Source organism: Protopterus annectens, chromosome 12.part0 (assembly GCF_019279795.1).
Source record: "Protopterus annectens isolate FY-2018-M chromosome 12.part0, PAN1.0, whole genome shotgun sequence".
NCBI classification, from domain to species: domain Eukaryota; kingdom Metazoa; phylum Chordata; order Ceratodontiformes; family Protopteridae; genus Protopterus; species Protopterus annectens.
In genome coordinates, this window is record NC_056746.1 from 159,163,103 (window position 1) to 159,184,128 (window position 21,026).

The 21,026-nt window shown below is 39.7% G+C and overlaps 1 protein-coding gene across 1 annotated transcript in view; it reads right to left on the reverse strand.

Annotated features, from left to right (window-relative positions):
- The window catches only part of CPPED1 (calcineurin like phosphoesterase domain containing 1), a 738,666-nt gene that overhangs the window by 157,178 nt on the left and 560,462 nt on the right, over positions 1-21,026 (reverse strand). The window lies entirely within an intron of this gene.

Sequence of the window (21,026 nt, forward strand, 5' to 3'; positions counted from 1 at the left end):
ATTAGCATGCACGTGCATACGTGTACACACACACACACACACACACACACACACACACACACACACACACACACACACACACACACACACACACACACACACGTCAAATAAGCAACTTCACTTAAGTAATAGCAATATCATTTCTTGCTGCTTAAATGACTGCTGTTACTGCATTCGTGCCCAATATGTACCTGTTGTTCAGGCCAACTGTGCCCCCTAAAAGCCTGTGCAAAGAATAGTCACCCACCCATCCTTTCCTAGTTATTGTACTGTACAGTGCAGAGTCTAATTACGATCTGTCGAACTACACCCCATTTCTTGCTCATACTCATGTTTTATTTTGGGTGTGGGTAAAACAGTGTTTACTCAGGGTTAGTGTGGTTTGGTGAGGATGGGAAATTTCCACTGGCAAATGAAAACAGATATTCAAACCTCCATAACCCAGACCAATTACGATTTATTACAATTATGCAATTACATATTTTCAAAAAGAAATAACTTATACATTTTAACTTTTTAAACTAATGTTACTGCATGTTAGTATTTTTTTTAACTGAAGGCCCATTTCAGACTTTTGCAACTATAACAGCTTGGAATCTCAGAAGTATCAAAGTATCGGGAAGACCACTGTACTTTATTATGATTTAATATGCCTGGCTATATGGCGAGCCAAAAGTAACCACTCTCTACTATGTGTTATGCCTTGGTGCTTTTGTGGTGTGGATAAAGCAGTGAGATTTTTGATAAGTGAAAAGAAATGGTGTCTTATAAAGTTTTAGAACTGCAAGCATGTATCTCACCGCATTTGATTAAATAATTGTAGTATACTTTACTTGTCATTATGTAATGTCACACTGTGCCGGTTCTGATAGGGCAGAAGTCACTGCTACACTGTGCCATTTCTGATAGGGCAGAAGTCACTGCCACGCTGTGCCGTTTCTGATAGGACAGAAGTTAACATTGTGGTCAGAGAACTGAATTTACGCTGTCATTAACAGATATACAATGGAATGGCACATCGCATGTTCCTGACTCACTAGCACATATTCAGGAGAATGATACACATATTCCTGGCTTATTAGCAATCACATTATTTTTTTTCTAGCTTACACGTCACGTACCAATGCTAATATGCTGAACTTTTGTACGGTAAGGAAAGGTTGTGCTTATAGTCAAGTACTACTACAAATATACAATTGTGTTTTCTTTTGGTTTCCAAAACAGTGCTTTGTTAAGGAACCTTCCTTATATTATTTGTCTTTGTGTTTCAAGTGTTCAAGAACTAACTGGACTGCTCCCCCCTTCCCAAAACATCAAGGTGAGAGAAATACGGCACTGCACTTCTAGAAATGTCCACGAGTCATTTCTCTGATTAATAGTGCTGAAAAAAATGGTGGCTATAATTTTAACAGCTTCTGGGACTTGTCCTTTAGAGTGGCTACTGATCTAGTCATGATGGGGGAATACTTGATTTACACTGTATAATGGGGGGGGCGCAGTCTGCTACTGTCCAATCAGTGTTCACATTTTAGAATATTAATGAAGACCCACTGTAAAATTATTTATTATTGTATGCATTTCTCAATAACATTTCTACTTTGATACTTTTTTTTTTTTTTTTTTTTCCTCTTAGGCTTGGCTTGTGGCCGTGAGGGAAAAAGGTCCATGCACCCCTCCATTTAAAGAGTAAACAAATAACATCATTGTTGTACAAACGATGGTAAGAAACATAGAAACAAAATGCTTGGAGATCTGGTAGAATTTCTGCATAAGTCACCTATTTAGTTTCTCATCTTTTCTTTCAGTTCAACTGATTACAACAATCGAAAGTAACGCAATAATGTTGTGCTCATTTTAATTCAACAAAGTGTTTGTTTTTAAGTTCCAGGTAAGAATTAACATGACAAAATGACCAGTAACTCAACAAAACAAAGGCTCGGTTACAACATACTTCTCTACTTCAGTTCACTCTTCCTGAGAATTTGGCCATACTGGTGCATACAAGAAAGTGTGGGAGGTAAAAAGATTATGCAAAAGTAACATCATATGTAGCATTTCCATATTCAGGCTTGAATTTGGGCCTAGTGTTTGTGGAGGCTGTGTGTCTGAGCACATAATTCAGGGACATCTTGTTTTAGCCAAAGCCATCAGGCATTTCAGTGAGAGAGAATTGTTTGAGGTCATTGGCTGACTGAGGTCTCCTGGACTACAGCTTAGACTAAGCACCTCATTGGTTCTTTTGAGATTTCTTTCTTAAAAGCTGTCTGAGGTTTCAACTTTCTGTTACCTAAGAAGCTCAGTTGTGAGTGTTCAGCCATTTTACAGTGAGCTGATCGAAGGAAGGACTCAGCAAACTCGGAGCTACAATATATAACATTAAGTATCCTGTTTTTTGTTTATTTTGTTCTTTATTTCTTTGTTGTTTATAGCACTTTGTGTACTGTGTATTTTTTCTAGCTAGTTTCACTGTGTGTGAGGTATTAACTGGAAATTGTCCACTCTTATTAAGCATCTGTTGGGTTGTTTGTTTATGATAACTTATTGCAGTTAAACTCTTTTTTCTAGTGGCTCCTTTAGCTGTTTAAAACTTTCATTTAAAGGCTCACTGCTGCTTTTCAGCTGTGAGTAGCATTTCTGCTGTTTGTTTCCTACCCTCCCTTCCTGTTGGTATAGTGTTTTTATAGTTGGTGGCTTTGCAGTTGCCCGCCCCTAGTGTAAATTTGATCTGGGACCCTCCTCCCAGTCTAGTGTCATTACCTCATTCTACCCAGTACAGGGAGAGCATTTGAGAAGGCCAATCAGCTTAGTTTCTGCTACTCCTTTCTCTCTTTCCCAAAAAAAAAAAAAAATATCTGCTTTTACTGTATTTGTGTTTTTTACTACTTTATTTTGCTTTTGCGTCATCTTAAAAGTACTCAATTGTATTTATTACTGCTTGGTGTAACTCATTTTAAGCCTTTTAGTTTAAGCACCTGGGCTTCAGACCAGTTTTACATTAGGAAGGTTTGTGGTCTGCACTGTAGTGGCAGAACAGGTAGCTTACATTCTTCTAAGTTGGGAACTGCTGATTGAGGGCTCAGTGTCTGTTATTCTAAAAGTGTATTAATTCTGGTTTAAGCACTTGGGCTTGAGGCCAGTTATTTTACATTAAGAGGGTTCGTGTTCTGCACTCTTGTGGGAGGAGAGGCTGGACTCTGTCCTTCTGAGCTGGGAATTTCTGGTTAAAGCTTATAGTGCCTGCATATTTGAACTGCTTCTTACTGAAATTGGTACACCTCGTTTCCTGTAACATAGACTAGATCCAGGCCTGCTCAATCTAGCTTTGTTTGTTTAACTTGAGCACTAATCCAGGCATTCTTTAAAGTTTTCAGTTGTATTTATTACTGCTGGTAGTAACTTGATTAAAGTGTAGCTATCATTTCCAAGTCTTTTGGATTAAGCACTTGGGCTTCAGACCAGTTGTTTTACATTAGGAAGGTTTGTGGCCTGCACTGTGGTGGCAGGACAGGTAGCTTACATCCTTCTAAGTTGGGAACTGCTGATTGAGAGCTCAGTGTCTGTTATTCTAAAAGTGTATTAGTTCTGGTTTAAGCACTTGGGCTTCAGGCCAGTTATTTTACGTCAAGAACGATTGCGGTCTGCACTCTTGTGGGAGGAGAGGCTGGACTCTGCCCTTCTGAGCAGGGAATTTCTGGTTAGAGGATTATAGTGCCTGCATATTCTAAATGTTTCTTACTGAAATTGGTAAACCTTGTTTGCTGTAGCATAGACTAGATCCAGGCCTGCTGAATCTAGCTTTATTTGTATGCTTGTTGTTTGTTTATTTCCCTGAAACGCTAATTCCACCTAAAACGCGGCCTTTTAGCACTTCTGTGGATCCCTAGTGATATCTGCATTGCTTACTGTACTTATTTCCTTGTTTCACTTGAAAGAAAGTTACTGTTTGTCGTTTTTGCATTTAAGTTACCTGTAACACATTGCATTTAAGTTACCTGGCACTTGCTCACTAAAGCAATTATATAAGTCAGCTTTAAAAAAATTAAAAGCACTACACCCTCACAAACTCCCCTTGAGTACCTTGTTCCCCATTGGCCCTTTTTTCAATTATAAAGGAATTCCCAATACTATTCTAGCATGTCCAAAGGTCAGTTGTCAATCTCCTCTCCGGTCCAGCTGGTGAATCTGGGAATCTTGAGGCAATGTTACAACTGCCTCATGTACACAGACAACCCTCTCCTCCTCCCAACAAATTCCAACACATGTGAGAGATGCAACCATATAGCCAAACTGGAGGCTAAGCTCTCTCAACACAGTACTGGGGTAACCAGTCAGGAGGAGAAGGAAACCACACTCACTACAATTCCAGTCTCACATAGACCTACCACGACAACAAACCAAACACATAAACACACAAAAACATACTCGGAGGCTCTAAATAAAAATCTGCCTAAGCAGCAGAGACCTCCAAAGCAGACACCCAAGCAACCGCTACCCCAAAACAAAACACGTGCAACACATAGCTCACAAAGCCAGTGTGCCGAACAGTCACAGCCCTTAAGGCTAAACAACACACCTGATACACTTGTAATAGGTGACTCTATCGTCAGGCACACTGACGTCCCACTCACCAGGCTGAACAAGGAGAAGGTCACGGTGAGCTGCCTGTCGGGCGCTAGGATCCGCCACATAACACAAGCACTCAGGTCACTCCAAGGCAAGTACAAATATGACTCAGTCATTGTCCATGCTGGTGTGAATGACCTGAGGCGTACCTCCCTGGACTACATGAAAAGAGACATAGAGGAGCTCTCTGAGCATGTAGCCCAGGCGGTATGACCCTGACCTTGAGTAGCATCTTACCCTCACCAAGAATGATGCCACAATATGAAGACAAGATGATCAATTTCAACAATTGGCTTAAGTGTTGGTGTCATTCAAAGGGGATCAATGCCTGTCAGCCTGGGATGACATGCTCGACAAGCCACGATGCTTCGCTAGGGGCGGCTTGCACCTGTCACCCTGGGCTTTGGATATTGGCAAAGGCTCTTGCTACCACCATAGTGCCTTTTTAGGCAAGGCTCAAAAGACAAACCCACCTCCATAGGTATCACAAGGGATAAGAAACTAAGAGTAATGCTACTCAGCCAGAAGTCTAAACCTCAAGATGCACTTTTCGAAACTCTCCTTAGCATGGAGAACATCGATATCTGTGCAGTAACAGAAACCTGGTTCAAGGCTCCGAGAGCACCCCAGCACTACCAGGTTATACCTCATACCATGCTTTTCGCCCCAAAACTTGGACCGAACCACAAAAGGAGGGAGTATCAATATTCGTCAAAGATACCCACACCTCCAGGTTGGTGGCACAGCACGAAGCATCAGAGACTATCCATGTGCAACTAACTGTGGGTAAAACTGCCTTCCAGTTTATAGCCTGCTACAGACCACCCTCCCAAACACAGGAACCCCACTTGGCCTTCCTGAGAATACTGGAAAATATGAAGGTCTCTCCAAACACCATTATATTGGGCGACTTCAACTACCCAAACATAGACTGAGAGCATTACTCTAGCTCCAACACCCTAGCCCAAAGGATCCTAGAATTTATAAACTCAAATGCTATGGAACAACTTGTTACCACTCCCACAAGAGGGGAAAACATACTGGACCTGATCATCACCAACATGGGGACACTATGCTCCAGACCAGAAGTGTATCCCTCACTGGTAAGATCAGACCATAAACTAATCTCACTGGATATTCACATCCCGACCACAGTCCCTGCCCAGAAAACCAAAGTGAAAAACTTCTCTAAAGCAAATTTCACACGCCTCAAAACCGAGGCAAAATCCTTCAAAGCCCCCGGGCCTGTGGAAAATACGGCCCAGACCGCAGAATCCTTTATAAACGCATTCTATGAACACCTTCAGGAATGCATGGATCATGCAATCCCAAATAAAACCAAGACCCAATCCTCCAAAGGCAGACGTCCTGTCTGGTGGACCCCAGCCATAAACAAACTATACAATAGAAGGAGGAAGCTACTACATGATAGAGCAAAATCCCAAAAAGGGAAGGCATCTCTGATCAGTATTAGCAAAAAACTACGGGCACTCATAAAATCGTCTAAGGCCAGCTTCGAGAGAAAACTTGCACAGGACACTAAGGATAATCACAAGGCTTTCTTTAGTTATGTTAGGAACCTGGGTGGGAATTCCCAGATATGCTCAGAATTAGTCCAAAATGACAAAAAATACACCGAGCCCACAGACATTGCCAACATCCTAGCTGACAGGTTCAGTGCAAACTTCTCCCCCCTCTCCCCACCAAAAGGGAAAATATCTATCCCAACAGAGTGCTGCCCCCCTGACATCTCAGATGCTCAGGTAAGAACCGCCCTCTCCAAAGCAAAAAACACAGCATCAATGGGACCAGATGGTGTCCCGGGCTGTGTCCTACATGAACTCCAAGAAGAGCTAAACCCAAACATAAAACTACTGTTCAATCTTAGCCTTACTACAGGATATGTACCCAAAGAGTGGCGTACAGCAACAGTGGTCCCTCTCCACAAAGGTGGTGCCTCAACGGATCCTGGAAACTATCGCGCCATAAGCCTGACTAGCTTGGTCTGGAAAGCTATGGAAAGGATCATCATGGACCTCATAAATAAAGATATTGGGGACCTACAGACACTGGATCCTACCCAGTTTGGCTTTGTTAAGGGCAGATCCTGCCTCTTAAACCTGGTCGATTTCTTTGAAACAGTCACCAAGGCCATTGACGAGGGAAGGTGGTCCACACAGCCTACCTGGACCTGCAAAGCCTTCGATACAATACCCCACTCGGGCATTATAGATAAGCTCACCAGCTTAAATATAAACCCCTATGTCACTAGATGGGTTGCAAACTGGCTCAAGGACAGAACCCACATGGTTAGAATTGCTGGAGCCATGTCAGACTCCAAACCAGTTACAAGTGGCATCCCACAAGGCTCAGTCCTGGGACCTCTCTTGTTCGGTATATATTTCTACCGGTACAGGCCAACACGGAAGGACTGTGGCTGACCAAGTTCGCAGATGACTGCAAACTGGGCCATAATCAACTCTCCAGCCGACACAAGCATCCTCCAAAAGGGCCTCATAGAAACAGACAACTGGTGCCAGAGCCATGGCCTCAAGCTAAACGCCAAAAGTGTATAGTCATCCCCTTTGGCAAAAACAAAGTGCCCACAAATTACCACATAGGTGGTAATCCATTAAGTACAGAAGAAGTCATTAGGGACCTGGGGACCCAAGTTGATAGCAATCTCTCATTTGACAACCACGTGGCCAAAGTGGTTAGAAAAACATTTTATATAGCCCACCTAATCATGAAGGGATTCACATCTAGATCAGGGAGGTCATCATACCTCTTTACTCATCCCTCATCAGGCCCATAATTGAGTACAATGCCCCTTTTGGGATGTACCTTACCAGACACCTGCAGCAACTGGAAAGACCCCAAAAGTACCTCACCAAGAGGATCAAAGGGCACAAACAGATGCCATATGCTGCCGGTTAAAGAAACTCCAGCTCTACTCAGTGGCATACCGCCTGCTGAGAGGCGATCTGTGCCTGGCAGTAAAAGCCATGTCCAACCCGGAATTAATGGACATGCTGCACCTCAGAAAATCCAAATCCCATCGAGCTCACGCTCGAGACTTGAACCTCAGCACTGAAATAAATAGGACATGCTGGAGGGACAGATTCATAACCCAGAGGCTCCCTTCACTCTGGAATAAAATCCCAGTCCAAGTTAGGCAGAGTCCCACATTGACTCTCTTCAAGAGGAATCTTGATGAGTGGATGGGAGATCATAGGTTTACCCCGGCTATCACTTCTGTGTCACTGTTAGACAGAGGCACAGTATACTAACCTCAAAAAAAAGGCATAGCAAAATAAATTTAAAATGGGTGGCGAAAGCCAAACACACTCTGGCTAGGCTTATAAATGCCCTAGGGCAGATAGCCTAGTATGAACCTATGAACCTATAGGTACTATGATTTTATGTGAACATAAACATACCCCAGAATAGCGAATGCTAAACAAACATGGAAAAGTACGATACACATCAGTCATGGAAGTGTATAAAAATCTCAAAATAAACAAAGAACCCTACAATTTTTGGATTTAAAATTAGTTGCATAATGTAGTGAAAAGAAACATGCTCTTTTAAATAAATCATCAACTTAGTTCCTCCTTCCCTGAGGGATAATGCATCAAACACCTGCCTCTATTATCTGAGCATTTATTTACTCACGTGTAACGTCAAGAATCATAAACTCAAACGTATAAAGGACAAACTGAAACTTCAGTCAGAACAAAAACTGACAACAGAAATAAGCACAGCTCAATGCATATCGTACACAAGTAATATCATAGCCAGGCATACAGCAACTATACCAGAACAAATGCTTTAACATTTTATCATGCCTGAATGATGCAACTAATTAACATTACAAAACTAATAAAACTGGAAAAAATCCCGAAAAGTGCTGCACTAATAAACAAATAAAATAAAATAAAAAAACACTTGAGGTTCTAAAAAAAAAAACAAATGTGAGGTTTCAGAGAACTACACTGTCACCACACTTTAGTGTAAAATGTTTTAATAATCGCTTTCACCAAGTAAATTGACTTCTTCAGAAATACTTTCAGAATAAAAACCAACAGTTTAAATACACTAATAACCAATCGCATTTAATATTCAATTGACAATTAAATTCACTATTTAACCATTTTTCTTCTTGATCTCCAATATATATATATATATATATATATTTTTTTTTTTTTTAAGGGATGGTGGGAGTAGTGTGTGTATGTGTGTGAGAGAGAGACAGATTAGGGCACATGCTGAATATATTGCTAAGGAGAAAACGTGTTTCATTTTGATCACAGTGACACAGGAGATAAACCTAGTGAAAAGGTGATGGGCTGGCTAGAGTTGGTCTGTATTTTAAAGCAAATCATTTATTTGGTCAGTTAAATGGACACAGGTTGTGCCCATGTACATGTAGTAGATGAAATCCATTGGCATGTAAATTATGGCTACTTGCAAACTACTGTGACAGAAAGAATTTCTTTCTTTGGTCACTGTTAAGTAATACATATATACTGAAACAAAAAACTATAGATGCAAGGTGAGGTGATAGTTATTCTAAGTGTGAGAGGAAATAATTTCATCCCATGCTTTACTTTATCACAGTTAAACAACCGTGACCGTTAAGGGCTATATGTATTTGTGAAAAATAAGCTGAAATACATTACTATGGGTAGAAATTCACTGTGTATACATATATATATATATATATATATATATATATATATACATACATACACCTATACAAGCTATGTATGTGCTCTATTTCTAAATGATATTTATGTAAGCTATTATAAAGCTTTTTCTATCTTGTATATACACTTGTCTATATTTGATATTCCTTCTGATATCGGGCTGTGTACTACATGAACTACAAAATGAACTGGCACCTCACCTAAGTGTCATGTTTAATCATAGCCTCACCTCAGGCTTCGTGCCCACTGAATGGCACAAAGCTACAGTTATCCCACTCCACAAGGGGGGTATCCATCTTGGATCCCGGGAACTACCGTCCCATCAGTCTGATGAGCATGATCTGCAAGGACATGGAACGCTTTATCATGGAACTTATAAACAAAGACATTGGCAACCTTTAAACACTGGACCCCACCCAGTTTGGGTTTGTGAAGGGTGGTTCTTGTCTCCTGAACCTGAGTGACTTCTTCGAATCAGTCTCCAGAGCTGTGGACAAGGGTAAGGTGGTCCACACAGCCTATCTGGACCTGGTAAAGGCCTTTGACACCACCCCCCACTCTGGAATCATAGATAAACTTACTAAGCTGGGCATAAATCCCTACATCACTCGATGGGTTGCCAACTGGCTTACTGACACAACCCAGACTGTAAAAGCAGCCGACTCCCAATACAGCTCCAGACTGTAAAAGTAACAGACTACAAATCCAGCTCCAGACAAGTGGAGTACCTCAGGGTTCAGTCCTGGGACCGCTCTACTTTGGCATCCACTTCTCTGAAGTACAGGCCAATACTAATCGACTCTGGCTAACAAAATTCGCAGATAACTGCAAACTCGGAGCCATTATTGAATCCCCAAATGATGTGAATATTCTACAAAAGGGCCTTACAGAAACAGATGCTTGGTGCCAGAGCCATGAGCTCAAGCTTAATGCCAAGAAATATATAGATATCCCCTTTGGGAAAAACCATGTACCCATGAATTACCACATAGGTGGCAGTACACTAAACACTGAAAGTGTGATGAAAGACTTGGGACACAGATGGACAGTGGTCTCACCTTCGATAACCACATTGCTATAACAGTCAGGAAATCCTTCTATGTGGCACACTAATCACTAAGGGCTTTTCATCCAGAAAAAAAGGAGGTCATTGTCTCACTGTACTCATCCCTCATTAGACCCATTATAGAGTACAACGATCCATTTGGTATGTACCTCATAAGACATCTGCAACAACTGGAAAGGCTACAGAAATACCTCACTAAAAGAATCACAGGCCTAAAGCAGATGCCCTATCCTGACCATCTAAAAAAACTCCAGCTATACTCTGTGGGATATCGTCTACTCAGAGACGATCTCTGCTTAACATACAAGGTCATGTCAAACCTTGAGCTGTTGGACATGCTCCACTTAAAGAAATCCCAATCCCTCAAAGCCACATGCTCCAGGGTCAAACCTTGCCATCACAATGAACAAAAGATGCTGGAGGGATAGGTTCCTGACCCAGAGACTCTCCATACTCTGGAATAGACTGTCCATACATGTCAAGCAGTGCACCTCCTTGGCCCTCTTCAAAAGGAACCTTGACGATTGGATGGGAGATGGGAAATTAACTTTGGGGATCAAGTCAGTCGCCCTGCTAGACAGGGGTCCAGGGAAGTAAATATTGTGGGAAGAAATATCCAGTGAATTGTTATGGCTAGGCTTGTATAGTCCTTAGGGCCGATAGCCTAGTACCAACCTATGTAATTACTTTATGTAAATGTCAAAGTCGGTGTTAAATGTGGTGCTTTTCTCCCTGAGCCTCCACTGAAAAAGGGTTTTATCTCAGTCAGATGTTCCCAGCAAACAAAGAAAGACAGATATAGCTGTGATTCCTCTCTGGCAGGGGTACTGAAAGTAAGAATAAGTTTCTCTTGTTGTGTTTATATGCATGTTGACGGCATGAGTTCTATTAAAACTTAAATGAAAATACAATAGTAATAATAATAATAATAATAATAACAACAACAATGCTGCCACATAGACAGGGCCAGAAACCAAATAACCCTCTGATTAAGGAACAGCTTTAAACTCTGCTAGATATCAAAGTGTTTTACAGCTTTTAAAACTGTTTGGTGAGCAATGCCTCTCATAAGCTCTAGTCTCACAAGACAGCATAACACTGAAAGGTGCTTAACAAGACTAAGCACTATTTCTTACATCATAATGATGCTTAAGGTTGCATTTTTCTTTAATTTAGAATATACTCCAACTACTCCACATACCACCAAAATGATAACTGTTGCAGGTGCTAGCATTTGTCTGTAATATAGCAGAAAACAGATGCAGGTGCTAGCATTGTCTGCAATATAGCAGAAAAGAGCTGCAGGTGCTAGCATTGTCTGCAATATAGTAGAAAAGAGCCATGCAGAAGCACTTTTTCTTATAAATGAAAGGCTACAATATGTGAATACCAGATTACATACACTGTCAAATGAAAAGTTCAACACCATCCACTTTGGTGACACATTTCCCTTAATATATGCTACATCTATGACCACTCATAAATAGAAAAGTAAATCATTACTTTTTGTTGTGTTCAGATGACTGACAACTAGTACGCTATCAGAAGAGTATCTGTAAATGTGAGTGTAGTACTTCATATCATCTTAAGGACCGTGCCATTTGAAGAACAAAGGACGTTTTACAGATATTAAATAAATCCAAGTTCTTAAATGCTTATTTTTAAGAAAATTTATATTCTCTTAGAATATCCACAGATATTCAGTTTTTACTTTATCCACTCAAGCATATTCATCTGTTTTTGCAATACTGACCTTTACTGGTCTTGGAATTATTTATAATGAAGGAAGCTTTGTTTATCATCTTAGGATGCTTCAGAAATCATTCGGATATTCAGCAGTTTTGCTTTCAGTCTTGTTGTGCAAGTACCATTTACAAATATAACATTTGACCACGCACAACGCCTTTTTCAAACTAACTTTGAGCAAAAAATAAGGGACCAATAGTACAAAAAGAAATCAATCTGATGACAGTAACAAAGAATTCCTTTTCCTAATTTTGACTGCATCACTCACTGTTATATCTATTCCTTTGCAGACCACTTTGAAATGTCACCTGCAGTCTTACTATGAGGTCTTCATCAAACTACAATCATCATCCATTACAGATATATCTTCTGAGAAATACCTAAAGTTAAAGCACTGGTATTATACACTGGGGTACAAATACATACCAGCCTAGCAGATGAATGTTATCTGGTGGCATAGCAATAGAAGCGGACATTAATAATTATTGCTGCTGTACAAATCAGCTTGTTAATAACAGCAAATCACAGGATATAGAATATCTCTTACCACCCAGGCCAAAATACTGTAGTCATTAACCAATGTAATTTTAATGCAAACAGTTTAGTTACACAGATTATTATTTTAGAAGTCAAGGTTATATCACACATTATACGTTTTGTGTACAAGGACCTAAAGTTGCAAGTTACACAGTACAACTTAAAAATAATCTTTAAATTGTTTTGTCACATTAGTGTGACTTACCTTTTCACCACCATATCTGGTGCAGAAAGGTCTGATTACAATCTTCATTCTAATCTTTTTTATTTATTTTTTAACTCTAAAATGGGGGGGGGGGGGTAGCAAAAGTCTTTCGAAATGTGTTTCTTCTGCACTGATCCCACTGAGAAGTATGGGTGATCTTTAACCTTAGTGACATCAACTTGGGAAAAATGTAGGCTGTGTCCACAGACTTTTAACAGATGGTTACTGCACTTGTGTGGACACACATCCTTCAAAGTCTGCGAAGCCTTGCCTGACATGATACCACTGGGGAAAATACTACACTTATTTGTGCCGTGGTTTCAAAACAAGTTTATGGAGCATTTTACTGCAATGACTCAAATAAATATTGGTAGACTCTGGCAAGATCCATAGCGGCACCTGACTCACCAGAAGCCATGATACAGTAACTCAGGGTTACAAAGCACTTGAGAACGGCATAAAGAGCATCAGTGCTTGTTATAAGCCAGCGTTGCATGTTTCTTTCCCCCAGTATGCATGGAATTCACTTGGATGAGGAAAACTTCAAGCAAAGCTGAGTTTGATGTCTTCCTTCAGATAACTAACTATATTATAGCACAACAGACACTGGCCAACCACTCCTTGTTTTAAGCAGAGTTGCCTTCAGTATAAATGCTTGTTTTGGGACAATACAGGGCATAGTACTTGCTGAAATCTTGCTGTGGTACCTCCATACTGGCTTGGTGTACCTCTACCTGCATCACTTATGGGCTCTTTGTAGCTACAGCCATACACAACTACAACCTTCTTACCTCAGGACTGTTTACAAAGAGGGAAAAGTTCAGCTGTATCCCTCATTAGACTCAAAATAGTGGGAGTTCTACAACATCTCATACTGCAGACAAGATCTGGCTCTATTCCTTGCCAGTGGAAGACCCCTGACCCAGGTGAGTATGAGGCTGAACTTTTGCTGAGGGACCACAGAGTGGAGCACCCTAGGACTAGTCATCTCACTATGGTCAACTCTGATGGCCAGGCAGGTAGATGGTGACTCAATGTCCCATGCCTTGCTGCATATGCTTACAACTACCAAATTAGTTGGCATGTAATGGAACCTAATGACAGCCATCCATTCCTCTATATTTGATGTGGTCAGGTGGCTCAATCACTTCCATAGAAAAGCATTTCCATGTGATCCCTGACTCTCATTGGGAATTCAAGCACTAAGTCTCTGCTCCAAGTGTATGCCCACCCTTTCTTTGAGATGTGAACAGGCTAAGCCTCATCACCTCTCTCTCTCCTAGTTTACTCATCACTCCCCTCCCCCCGTATTCATCATGTCTCTTTTCTCCTGTACCTATCATTTATCTCCTCTCTTCTCCTCTCCTAGAAGTTGGAGCTGACCACAAAATTTCGCAGTAAGAACCATTTTTTTCTTAAAAACATGCTGGAATTTTGCACTGGAAGAATATTTGCAGTTATACAGGCTAGGTTTCAGAACATTAGCACTCGGAACAGGGAAGGGGCGGCCACGGTGGTGCAGCGGTTAGCATTGCCGCCTCACAGCAAGAAGTCCTCCAGTTCGATCCACGGCTGGGGTTCCTTCTGTGTGGAGTCTGCATGTCCTCCCTGTGGTCGCGTGGGTTTCCTCCAGATGCTCTGGTTTCCTCCCACATCCCAAAGACATGCTGTAGGTTGATTGGACACTCTAAATTGGCCCTAGGCATGAGTGTGTGCCTTCTGTGGAAGGTTGGGCACCGGGCTGGCAACTCGACACCGTAAAAAACTCCACTGCCAATCATGAGCGGACAGGTGATCTGCTGTGGCGACCCCTAACGGGGAAAAAGCTGAAAGCAGTAGAAGTACTAGGAACAGGGAAGGCTATCTGAACACAAAGGGGAAGTGTGTGATGATATCTTGAATTTTCTTCACAAGCACGAAATTATATCCTGAGCATACTGGGATAATCCGGCTATTCCTTGTTGCTATTTATTCATTCTTTTGTTTACCAGGACAGGCGGGCTATTTCTTGTTGCTATTTATTCATTCATTCCTTTTGTTTACTAGGACATACTGGGTATTCCTTGTTGCTATTTATTCATTCATTCATTCCTTTTGTTTACTAGGACATGCTGGCTATTCCTTGTTGCTATTTATTAATTCGTTCATTCATTCCTTTTGTTTACTAGGACATACTGGCTATTCCTTGTTGCTATTTATTCATTCATTCATTCATTCATTCCTTTTGCTTACTAGGGCAGGCTGGCTATTCCTTGTTGCTATTTATTCATTCTTTTGTTTACCAGGACATGCTGGCTATTCCTTGTTGCTGTTTATTCATTCATTCATTCCTTTTGTTTACTAGGACATGCTGGCTATTCCGTGTTGCTATTTATTCATTCATTCCTTTTGTTTACTAGGACATGCTGGCTATTCCTTGTTGCTATTTATTCATTCATTCATTTTGTTTACTAGGGCAGGCTGGCTATTCCTTGTTGCTATTTATTCATTCTTTTGTTTACTAGGACATGCTGGCTATTCCTTGTTGCTATTTATTAATTCGTTCATTCCTTTTGTTTACTAGGACATGCTGGCTATTCCGTGTTGCTATTTATTCATTCATTCCTTTTGTTTACTATGACATGCTGGCTATTCCTTGTTGCTATTTATTCATTCATTCATTCCTTTTGTTTACTAGGGCAGACTGGCTATTCCTTGTTGTTATTTATTCATTCTTTTGTTTACTAGGACATGCTGACTATTCCTTGTTGCTATTTATTCATTCATTCATTCCTTTTGTTTACTAGGACATGCTGGCTATTCCTTGTTGCTATTTATTCATTCGTTCATTTTGTTTACTAGGACATGCTGGCTATTCCTTGTTGCTATTCATTCATTCATTCATTCATTCCTTTTGTTTACTAGGGCAGGCTGGCTATTCCTTCTTATTTATTCATTCTTTTGTTTACTAGGACAGGCTGGCTATTCCTTAATGCTATTTATTCATTCATTCATTGATTCGTTCCTTTTGTTTACTAGGGCAGGCTGGGTATTCCTCCTTGTTATTTATTCATTCTTTTGTTTACTAGGACAGACTGGCTATTCCTTAATGCTATTTATTCATTCATTCATTCCTTTTGTTTACTAGGACATGCTGGCTATTCCTTGTTGCTATTTATTCATTCCTTTTGTTTACTAGGACATGCTGGCTATTCCTTGTTGCTATTTATTCATTCATTCATTCATTCCTTTTGTTTACTAGGGCAGGCTGGCTATTCCTTGTTGCTATTTATTCATTCTTTTGTTTACTAGGACAGGCTGGCTATTCCTTGTTGCTATTTATTCATTAATTCCTTCCTTTTGTTTACTAGGACATGCTGGCTATTCCGTGTTGCTATTTATTCATTCATTCCTTTTCTTTACTAGGACATGCTGGCTATTCCTTGTTGCTATTTATTCATTCATTCCTTTTGTTTACTAGGACATGCTGGCTATTCCTTGTTGCTATTTATTCATTCATTCATTCCTTTTGTTTACTAGGGCAGGCTGGCTATTCCTTGTTGCTATTTATTCATTCTTTTGTTTACTAGGACATGCTGGCTATTCCTTGTTGCTATTTATTCATTCGTTCATTTTGTTTACTAGGACATGCTGGCTATTCCTTGTTGCTATTCATTCATTCATTCATTCATTCCTTTTGTTTACTAGGGCAGGCTGGCTATTCCTTCTTATTTATTCATTCTTTTGTTTACTAGGACAGGCTGGCTATTCCTTAATGCTATTTATTCATTCATTCATTGATTCGTTCCTTTTGTTTACTAGGGCAGGCTGGGTATTCCTCCTTGTTATTTATTCATTCTTTTGTTTACTAGGACAGACTGGCTATTCCTTAATGCTATTTATTCATTCATTCATTCCTTTTGTTTACTAGGACATGCTGGCTATTCCTTGTTGCTATTTATTCATTCCTTTTGTTTACTAGGACATGCTGGCTATTCCTTGTTGCTATTTATTCATTCATTCATTCATTCCTTTTGTTTACTAGGGCAGGCTGGCTATTCCTTGTTGCTATTTATTCATTCTTTTGTTTACTAGGACAGGCTGGCTATTCCTTGTTGCTATTTATTCATTAATTCCTTCCTTTTGTTTACTAGGACATGCTGGCTATTCCGTGTTGCTATTTATTCATTCATTCCTTTTCTTTACTAGGACATGCTGGCTATTCCTTGTTGCTATTTATTCATTCATTCCTTTTGTTTACTAGGACATGCTGGCTATTCCTTGTTGCTATTTATTCATTCATTCATTCCTTTTGTTTACTAGGGCAGGCTGGCTATTCCTTGTTGCTATTTATTCATTCTTTTGTTTACTAGGACAGGCTGGCTATTCCTTGTTGCTATTTATTCATTCATTCCTTCCTTTTGTTTACTAGGACATGCTGGCTATTCCATGTTGCTATTTATTCATTCATTCCTTTTCTTTACTAGGACATGCTGGCTATTCCTTGTTGCTATTTATTCATTCATTCCGTTTGTTTACTAGGACAGGCTAGCTATTCCTTGCTGCTATTTATTCATTCTTTTGTTTACTAGGACAGGCTGGCTATTCCTTGTTGCTAGTTATTCATTCATTCCTTTTGTTTACTAGGACATGCTTGCTATTCCTTGTTGCTATTTATTCATTCATTCCTTTTGTTTACTAGGACAGGCTGGCTATTCCTTGTTGCTATTTATTCATTCATTCAGTTTGTTTACTAGGACAGGCTGGCTATTCCTTGTTGCTATTTATTCATTCTTTTGTTTACTAGGACACGCTGGCTATTCCTTGTTGCTATTTATTCATTATTTTGTTTACTAGGACAGGCTGGCTATTCCTTGTTGCTATTTATTCATTCATTCCTTTTGTTTACTAGGACATGCTGGCTATTCCTTGTTGCCATTTATTCATTCATTCATTTTGTTTACTAGGACAGGCTGGCTATTCCTTGTTGCTATTTATTCATTCATTCCTTTTGTTTACTAGGACATGCTGGCTATTCCTTGTTGCTATTTATTCATTCATTTTGTTTACTAGGGCAGGCTGGCTATTCCTTAATGCTATTTATTCATTCATTCATTCATTCCTTTTGTTTACTAGGGCAGGTATGCTCCACCTCAAAAAATCCAAATCCACCAAAACCACTAGAGCAAGCGACTTAAACCTTAGCACGGATATAAATAGGACGTGCTGGAGGGATAGATTTATCGCTCAGAGACTCCCTATGCTGTGGAATAAAATCCCGGTCCATGTGAGGCACAGCACCTCGCTGACTCTGTTCAAGAGAAATCTAGACCTGTGGATGGGAGATTGTAGGTTTACCCCGGGAATCATCTCTGTGTCACTGCTGGACAGAGGCACAACAAACTAATGGGCACAGTATTTTTTCATATAAGGGGTGGCGTAAGCCACAAAAATTTGGGCTAGGCTTATAAATGCCTTAGGGCAGATAGCCTAGTATAAACCTATGAACCTATGAACCTATTCCTTCTTATTTATTCATTCTTTTGTTTACTAGGACAGGCTGGCTATTCCTTAATGCTATTTATTCATTCACTCATTCCTTTTGTTTACTAGGACATGCTGGCTATTTCTTGTTGCTTTTTCATTCATTCATTCCTTTTGTTTACTAGGACATGCTGGCTATTCCTTGTTGCTATTTATTCATTCATTCCTTTTGTTTACTAGGACAAGCTGGCTATTCCTTGTTGCTATTTATTCATTCATTCCTTTTGTTTACTAGGACATGCTGGCTATTCCTTGTTGCTATTTATTCATTCATTTTGTTTACTAGGGCAGGCTGGCTATTCCTTCTTGTTATTTATTCATTCTTTTGTTTACTAGGACAGGCTGGCTATTCCTTAATGCTATTTATTCATTCATTCATTCCTTTTGTTTACTAGGACATGCTGGCTTATTCCTTGTTGCTATTTATTCATTCATTCATTCATTCATTCCTTTTGTTCACTAGGGCAGGTTGGCTATTCCTTCTTATTTATTCATTCTTTTGTTTACTAGGACAGGCTGGCTATTCCTTAATGCTATTTATTCATTCATTCCTTTTGTTTACTAGGACATGCTGGCTATTTCTTGTTGCTTTTTCATTCATTCATTCATTCCTTTTGCTTACTAGGACATGCTGGCTATTCCTTGTTGCTATTTATTCATTCATTCCTTTTGTTTACCAGGAAAAGCTGGCTATTCCTTGTTGCTATTTATTCATTCATTCCTTTTGTTTACTAGGGCAGACTTGCTATTCCTTGTTGCTATTTATTCATTCATTCCTTTTGTTTACTAGGACATGCTGGCTATTCCTTGTTGCTATTTATTCATTCATTTTGTTTACTAGGGCAGGCTGTCTATTCCTTCTTGTTATTTATTCATTCTTTTGTTTACTAGGACAGGCTGGCTATTCCTTAATGCTATTTATTCATTCATTCATTCACTCCTTTTGTTTACTAGGACATGCTGGCTATTCCTTGTTGCTATTTATTCATTCATTCATTCATTCCTTTTGTTTACTAGGGCAGGCTGGCTATTCCTTCTTATTTATTCATTCTTTTGTTTACTAGGACAGGCTGGCTATTCCTTAATGCTATTTATTCATTCATTCCTTTTGTTTACTAGGACATGCTGGCTATTTCTTGTTGCTTTTTCATTCATTCATTCCTTTTGTTTACTAGGACATGCTGGCTATTCCTTGTTGCTATTTATTCATTCATTCCTTTTGTTTACTAGGGCAGACTGGCTATTCCTTGTTGTTATTTATTCATTCTTTTGTTTACTAGGACATGCTGGCTATTCCTTGTTGCTATTTATTCATTCATTCCTTTTGTTTACTAGGACATGCTGGCCATTCCTTGTTGCTATTTATTCATTCATTCCTTTTGCTTACTGGGACAGTCTGGCTATTCCTTGTTGCTATTTATTCATTCCTTTTGTTTACTGGGACAGTCCGGCTATTCCTTGTGAATATACACAAAAAAGTATATAGAATATTTACATAAGTTCGTGACTAGGTCATACATAGATGATAACAATCTAAGGAAAAGTGGTGGAAACATACTAATCAGTAACTGACACTATGTTGTTGTAAGGAAAATTGCAGGGAGGGGAAACATGAGAGTAATTTGATACGGCAAAGGGGGGGGGGTGAGAAGAACTGATTAAGGGGAGGGAAGAAAGTGCTATAAACAGAGGAATTTGAGGTGGGTGAAGTAAAATGGGAACTAATAAGGGAGGAAAAAGAGAATGGAGGCAGTTATGATTATAATATTTTTAATGAACAGAGCAGTATTAGTAAGAGTGAATGAGTGACAGGAGAAGGCCGTATGAAATCTGTATTCATACTTTAACAGAGTGGCAGTTTGATGTGGAGGTTAGATAAAAGTTTTTCAGTCTAACCTAAAAAAATAAGGTAGTTTCAGTTGTGAGCTCAGGTGAGGAGTTCTATAGCTTTACAACTTAAAAGGCACAAAGGTAATTAGATATTAAGATACGGAGATTGCAAGAAGGAATTAATTAGTGATTCAATTTTCTTTGTAAAGAGAAAATCTGAAATTATAACCTACCTTAGTATACAAAAAATATATGCCTTTTAATGCCATGTTTTACAGAATCTTGTATAAAATAGCTTCTACCCTGGCCCAGTGAATGCGGGGGTATATCAGACAAGGGGTAGAGGGAATTTAGATATCAATTCTTTCATAAACCACTTTTGGGACCCTGTCAGCCGCAAATCTGTGAAACTCTCGCACGACTACTGCAGACATAACGCAAGTCTCCTTTCCTTGGGAAAGTGGAATCTGGGAGAGGCTGGGAAATTAAGTTTCCATCTACTGAAGTGGAGGAAGACAAAGGGGATGGACATTTAGAGGTGTCAGTCGAGGGAAAAGACTGAAAGAATGTTTGATTCTTGATGTCAGCCTAACACAGCTGATAACAAATAACTTCACCTACAGGACCCTCAGCTACACAAATGACCTGCAAAATACAGTTCACTTAACTCTGCAAAATGTCTGTTACTATACTACAATGCAAGCCTTCTGACATGAGCAGACATACAAGACAACAAGAAACACTTCAAAGACTCTCTTCTGTATCCCGAAAGTTTTAGCTCTGGGAT